A 7616-nucleotide genomic window follows, 5' to 3' on the forward strand; every position below is an offset into this window, starting at 1 on the left:
ACAATCCCTAAATACATGTAATATATCTTTCACCTCTGTTATGCAAATATTGCATTTATATCTATTCACTTTATTTCAATTCTATTCATTATTTCACGGTATAGTTTGAAAAAATTATTTGCTTTTATAATACATTCAACAACTTCATAATTAATGGTCACCTATGAGTATCACTTTGGATGAGTTTATGATTGAGAGCCGGCCTAACTAATTTTGACAACTTTTACCAAATATTCAAACGCTATAGACAAAGTATTATGAGATTTATTAGTAATTTTATATACAATCTTAAAACTAGTCAATTACCATTTTATTTTTGGTAGGAATTAATCAACGTGCCTCCCATATATATATATGTATGAGATATAATACACCCTTCCCAAAATGATTTTTTTGGGTGTAAGTTTAGTAATCATTCAAAAAAATGCTTCACAGGTTGACTCTGTTGTCAAGAAATTCTGATTCGTGAAGTTTAAGATATTTGACTTGAATCAACTTAATGAAAGGCGGATATGGCGGCCCATAAGATTATAGAAACGTTTTTGGATCAATCAGTTTTGGAAAAAAATAATTGAATTTCACTTCTCAAACCAGAAATCTATCTATACATGGCATTACTGTGATGTCATTAAAACGGGTAAGCATCAAAACAGGAATGCTTTAATTAATTCATTTATTTTCTGAATAAATTTTTCTATAAAACTAAAACTATCTATCTTCCCATTTAAGTTTTCTATTCACCAGCGGATTATCTGGATTCATTTCTACCAAAAAAATTCGCAAGATTCATACGTGCAAGAGAAAAGGCAGGGAATGCAGTTTCTTTTTTATTACATGAGTTGTTTCCGCTGAGATAAGATCAACAGGTGTCATGTTGACATGAAGAAAGGGATTCCAGCGTAATAAATAGATTTAGATATCTTGTATGAACACAAGAAATGATTTTTATATCTTCGCATGGTTAATTTTCTGAAACAAACTTAAGGGCTTTGATGCGAGATAAGTGCTGACTTATAACTGATAAAATTTCTTTGAAAGATCCAAAGCCCTCATTTCTTTTCTTCATATTTTTTATCAGTGTCATTTGTCAAAACCTCTCTTTTTCCTTCTGTGTACTCTTGATTGGGTTCTGTTCTGTTCTGTTTCTTAGCTTTGAGAGTGTCTCTAACCCACTTTGTTTTTTTTTTTCAGTGTGTGATTTTCTGAGCTATTGATATGCATAAAGCTACAGTGAAGAATAAAAACTTTGTTCTCCATTTGATTCTTCCCTTGTCTCTGTTATTCTGGATTCTACTCTTGTGCTTCTTTCTAATCTTCATTATAGGTGGAACCATCTATAATCAATTCGAAAAACTAGAGCGTAATGCATTTCAATCCAAGTGTTTGCCTGTGGCGCCTGATGGTAATCCATTTTTTGGGGCTTTGAGAACAGCAGAGGATAAGAGTGATCCTTGCAGAGGAAGGTACATTTATGTCCATGATCTCCCTCCACAATTCAATGAAGATATTCTCAAAGATTGCAAGAATTTCAGTCACTGGATTGATATGTGCAAGTTCATTACCAATGCTGGGCTTGGCCCTCCATTGGAAGAAGAAACTGAAGATATTTTCTTCCATTCTGGAATGTATAATACCAACCAGTTTGCTCTGGACATAATCTTCAACAACAGAATGAAACAGTACAGGTGTTTGACAAACGATTCTTCCATTGCTGCTGCCATTTTTGTCCCATTTTATGCTGGATTGGATGTTTCCAGATATCTCTGGACTAACAACAGCTCTCTTCGAGATGCATTGTCACTAGCTTTGATGGATTGGCTTATCAAGAAACCTGAGTGGAAGGTCATGGGTGGTAAGAATCATTTCTTTGTTGCAGGCAGAATAACTTGGGATTTTGGAAGAATACGTGATGGAGGTTCTGACTGGGGAAGTAAGCTTTTGTCTCTACCAGCAGTGAAGAACATGTCGATCCTCTTGATCGAATCGAGCCCATGGCGTGACAATGAATTTGCTATACCATACCCAACCTACTTCCATCCAGGAAAGGATTCTGATGTCTTTGTGTGGCAAGATCGAATGAGGAATATGGAAAGACCATGGCTTTTCTCATTTGTTGGAGCTCCACGCCCTGGCTATCCCAGTATAGCTAGGGGTGAGATCATTGAGCAATGCAGAAATTCCAAACTCTGTAAGTTCATAGACTGTAAGAGTAACAAAAATATTTGTCATTCACCAAGCACTGTAATGCAGATGTTTCAGAGTTCTGTGTTTTGTCTTCAACCTCAAGGTGATTCATTTACAAGAAGGTCAGCTTTTGATTCAATGTTGGCTGGTTGTATACCTGTGTTCTTCCATCCTGGTTCAGCTTACACACAATACACTTGGCATCTACCTAAGAACTATTCTAAGTACTCTGTTTTCATTCCAGTGGAGGATGTTTCAAAAAGAAATGTTAGTATTGAGCAGAGGCTGCTGCAAATTTCTCCAGAGCAGGTGAAGACCATGAAGGAGGAGGTTATAAATCTCATACCAAGTTTGATATATGCAAACCCAAGATCAAGATTGGAGACTGTTAAAGATGCATTTGATATAGCTGTGCAGGGTGTCATTGACAGAGTTACTAAGTTGAGAGAGAATTATCATTGAAGATCAGGAAGAAACTAGTTTAGAAGGGACTGCTTGGAAGTATAATGTGTTAGAGGAAGAAGAAAGTGTGGAAAAGCCTCATGAATGGGATTCTTTCTTTTCAGGACCATAGGATGATTGCCATTCAATTCAGATAGTTTATCTGTAGAAGCTCCTAAAAAGTTCTAGATTGTATTAATTTGAAACTATTCCCTTGGTTGTTTTGGTTTATTTCAACTTTGACCACCTTTCAGTAAAACATAGGAATAGGCTTTAGTTAGCTATAAACAACAATCTGCACATTGCACCAATGAGTTTTTTAGAAAATGTTTTCATTTATTTGGTAGAAATTTGGGCTGGGTTTGTGTTGTAAGATAAGATGGCCATGGGGCATAAGAAGATCCAAACCAGAACTTAGAGATTGTTTCATAGGCAGTGGATCTACTCTTCATAATTGGTTTGGCTGAAAACATGTTAAGCATTCCCTTACCTTTACATCCTTCTCAGGATTCCATTTATTTGGCCTTTGTAAAGCAAATGAATTATTTCAGTGGCTTCAACTTATAGGCTGGCTTGCCTTGATTTCAATCATAATCCTAATATCATGTGGTTGGAACTGTGGTATTCACCTATGCCTGTGAAAGTGCTCAATTTCCTTGGAAATTGATTCATGGTAGGCTTCTTGTGGGAGAAGTTTTAAGGAGAAAAAGGCAGTGCTCACCTTGATCACTGCCTACTTTGCTCAAGATTAGGGATTGATGTAGATCATGTATTCTTCAATTGCTCTTTTAGTCCAAGAACGTTTGGAAAGAAGTACAGGGAGTAATTTAGAATTCTACTCAATCAGTCCGACAGCAAACAGCAGGTATTGTTAATGAGATGAAGGTGAAAGGTAGTTCCTCTTACTCTTAATTTACTCTTTCATTTGATGATTATGTGGATGTTCTGGATCAATTTCACTAGGTCCTTCCATGGCAGCTCAATTCACTAGGAATTCAAAATAAGAATCTAGGAAAAATAACAGCAAACACACCAGTTTGATCAGCTGGAAGGCTCACCCCAAGACTGGATTAAAGTCAATGTAGATGCCTCACATATTTGAGATTTGAATGTATTAGGATATGGAGCTGGTAGAGATGCAGAAGGCCTCATGTTACTCTGTTTTGCTGAGTATAGTGGTCACCAGAATTCATTAATTTATGTATGTCTTGCATTAAGAAAAGCTCTAATTATAGCCCAAGCCAGACCTTCATATTCAGAGGCTACAAGTTGGAGACAACTTGAGAATCGTTTGTTGAGGTATTCGAGTCAAACTCAAATATGGTTTAGATATTTGAATTATACCCAACGTATGTTCTAATATAGGCCATCAGATTAGCTACGATCCAACAGTATAATGGGCCTTTGTGAGAAAGTACAACTAATGGTAGAACCTAATGTCGTTCTATAAATACTAGCTAAAAGCAACGGTCTGAGTATTCCAAACTAGATACTCAAAGTGTAATGCTTTAAACAACCTTATGCTTAAACCCTAAACCCTAACATCATTAACATCATCAATAGGACCCGGTCCTCTATTCCTTGGAGCGTCCACCTTATCATACAAGACATTTGGAACCTAAAACAATCTTTTCAAGATATCGTTTTTGTTCATACTTACTAGAGCAGGAAGCGTAGTGTTTGACTACCTTGCCTCTCAAGCAATCAAGACGTCTTCTTCCTTTTTTCAGTAACTCTTCCCAACCAGCCCCCACCCTCGGACTTTGCTTTAGTCTTGCACATTTAATGCACAAGACGGTCAAGCAAGACACTTTTGGCTGCCTGATTGAAATCTAGATCGACATTTTAATCTTGACCATTGAAATTCAATAGTAAAATCTCGACCGAGATTTCTAACCCAACAGAATATAATCTCGTTTGACGGTCATGCGCATGACTGAAGCAATTTCACCCCCCTTCCCCCCCCCCCCCACAAAAAAAAAAGGTTATCCTCCATCAATAGATATTTCGGATGTAAGTTCCTTCGATGTTTAGTTTTTTTTAACTAGTTGTATATTTCTTCCAAAGAAAAGGAAAATTTTCAGTGCCACCCTCGAAGTTACCCCTAAAATTAATGTCACCCCCTGAGTTACCCAATTTACCAATTAGACTCTCTATAGGAGAAAAATGTATCAGTGACACCTTCTGCTAATAGGAAATTAAAGTTAGGTGTTGATGTAATCAAGTTAAACTTTTCAAAAGACAAGAATACCCTTACCCCCCCTGAGTTACCCAATTTACCAATTAGACACTCTATAGGAGAAAAATGTATCAGTGACACCTTTTGCTAATAGGAAATTAAAGCTAGGTGTTGATGTAATCAAGTTAAACTTTTCAAAAGACCAGAATACCCTTAAACGAAAAATCTTATGCTCAACTTGTTTTTATCTTCTTCTACAGTCTACAACCAATCTTCTTCGTTCATCCTTGCATCTTCATGATTTCTATTCTTACACGAATTTTGTTTTTGTTTACCTCTCCTTTGTCATCTTCTTCCCTTCGAATGTAAAGATAATATTGGAATAGATAAATGAAAATTAACTAAGATTAACATTGTTAGTAATAGGGGGTTTGACTAATAAATTGGATAACTCAGGAGGTGGCATTAATATTAGGGGATAACTCAGGGGTGGTATTGAAAATTTATTATTATTCCCTATATTATAGCTTATTCACTAAAAGGACCCTACTCTTTAACAAATTACTGTTACCCCTCCTCAATTCTAGCTGTGTATAAGAGATTGATGTGATTCAATGTCTAATGTCTATTTTGTCATTCAAAAATAAAAAATTGAAAAACAATATCATCCTCATTTAGAAAAACCAATATAAATACCAATTCTGTTAAATTTTATTTATTTAAATAAATAAATAATTATTAAAGATTTTAACTTCTCATAATTATGATGTGGCCTAAACATTCTTGATAATTACAACTTATATCTAGGTAACCGCCATGATAACTTTTTGACGGTTACATGGAGGTGTTTGATGAAAACATCTTTTTTACAGGACTCACTGCTGAACCTGTATTATGGAAAGAAAACTTATTGTAGTCTATGAACTCTCATCTCTGGTTTTGTTAGCAAGAAAAAAAAGTTATCTATTTCTCCATCATTCAGTTGCTAAGGAAAAATAGGAAGAAACGATGACCTTCTCGGAGAGGAACTCGCAAACCACTTCTAGAAACAAGTTTTCATGTTGGAGGTAAGTACATTATCCTGACTTCCACATGATTGAACTAAGAACATGATTAGTTAAGTTATTGAGTTCAATATTAAGTAAATTAATTACTTTATTGTAATTCTTACAAATTCTACACTTTATTCATATTCCTTTTGGATAAAAAAAAAAATCTATAGAAACTTCCTAAAATTGATAATGTCAAATTAGAAAGTAAATAACAAAAACTACAAAATAACATCAAATTAGACGAAAATAAATAAAAGCTAAAAGATAAGAAATGACTATTATTTTATTACATTATATTTTGAATATCAATTTTGAATTTTGTCTAGGGTGGCGAGGAAAGGAAAAGACTTTTAGGTTCAAGATCGTTGAGGGGAAGTGAAAAAAGATTCCCCCCTTTTTCAGGACAAAAAAAGAAAACGAGGACTTTTTTATTTTTTATTTTTTTTATTGTCCCTCTTAATTCATAAAACCCCTCACCGAACGGGTTTTGTGAATGAGTCTTCATCATCGCCGAACGGGGGAAAACAAAGGGAGAGACTACTATCGTGCCTATATAAGGGGCTATAACTGAAACTAATATTGTGAGAGAAAAAAAAGGGGGAAAATGATTTTTTTTAATCTTTATTTATTCTTTATTTTTATTTGTAGATGGAGTAAGAGAAGAAGAACCATTTTTCCCTTTTTCTTTTGATAAGAGAAGAATACCATTTAGCACTATAGATTTAAGGTTTATTTCCTAATTACCCAACTAGTAAAATAAGTAACATAAAATCTTACAATTGTTTTTAAATTTTTAAATAAATCAAAGATGCCGCATCATTACTTAAATAAGGGAATTTAACAGCAAATGGCATTAGTAATTACAGGCGAATTTTAAGGTTGAATTAGTAATTTCAAAAGGTGTAAGAAATAAAATAGTAATTAAGTTATATTACAAGGCAATAACAATAATTATCCAAAAAAAAAAATCTTTGTTTTGATTTGATTTCTTAATTCATTTCAAGGTCTCATCATTTTTAATTCGACTAGTTTATCCTGATGGGGGTGCAAGTTTGGCCTGATGGCCCTGACCCGCCCTAAGCTAAATAAGACTTTGGCTCAAGATTTTGGCGCTGAGGGTTGGTTAGGGCCAAAATATTTTGGCCAAGACAAGGCCAGGGACATGGCCAATGAAGGCGGAAATGGGCTTGGCTTGGCATTGTAGGGCTTAGGGTCAGGACAATAATCCTTGGCCTTGAAGTAAGGTCAGGACTGGAATGGACTTAGATTAAAAGATATAGGGTTGGGCTTGGGATTGCAAACGAGCCCAGCCCAGCCCGGCCCGGCCCTGTTGCAGCTGACCGATTCAATTAACCTGTTTCGGTTCCATCTCCGCAGCCGGTTTATTGAACCATGTTACCATCAAACGAAATAAAGCCATGCAGCGGCAGCTAGGAGCCTTGACATGGGACAAGCATTTAGTTAACAAAGATTCTGGGAAGAATTGAAAAGTTAGAGATGAAACCCACTAAAATGTTTTGAAAGAGAATAAATCACAACACAACGCTTCTCGTGAAGGCAAGAACACATTACTTCAGTCTTCAGCTCCTCTAAGAGCAAGCTCCTCAACAAATGAAACCCGTGATGCAGAGCTCTTGAGCATCACGAGTTTGCACTTCTCTTCTCAGAACTCTTTCCATGAACCCACATTTTCAAATTCTCGACTCACCAATTTAAATAGCCAACAGAGTTCATTCACAAATATATGAAACATACACCAA

The 7616-nt window shown here is 35.5% G+C and overlaps 1 pseudogene; it reads left to right on the forward strand.

The window, feature by feature from the left end:
* The first annotated feature begins 1215 nt into the window (after positions 1–1215).
* On the forward strand, positions 1216–2794 carry LOC149009902 (xyloglucan galactosyltransferase MUR3-like; annotated as a pseudogene).
* The last annotated feature ends 4822 nt before the right edge of the window (positions 2795–7616 follow it).

This window comes from Hakea prostrata, chromosome 7, assembly GCF_041222555.1.
Source record: "Hakea prostrata isolate BN-2017 chromosome 7, UWA_Hpros_2, whole genome shotgun sequence".
In the NCBI taxonomy this organism is placed as follows: domain Eukaryota; kingdom Viridiplantae; phylum Streptophyta; class Magnoliopsida; order Proteales; family Proteaceae; genus Hakea; species Hakea prostrata.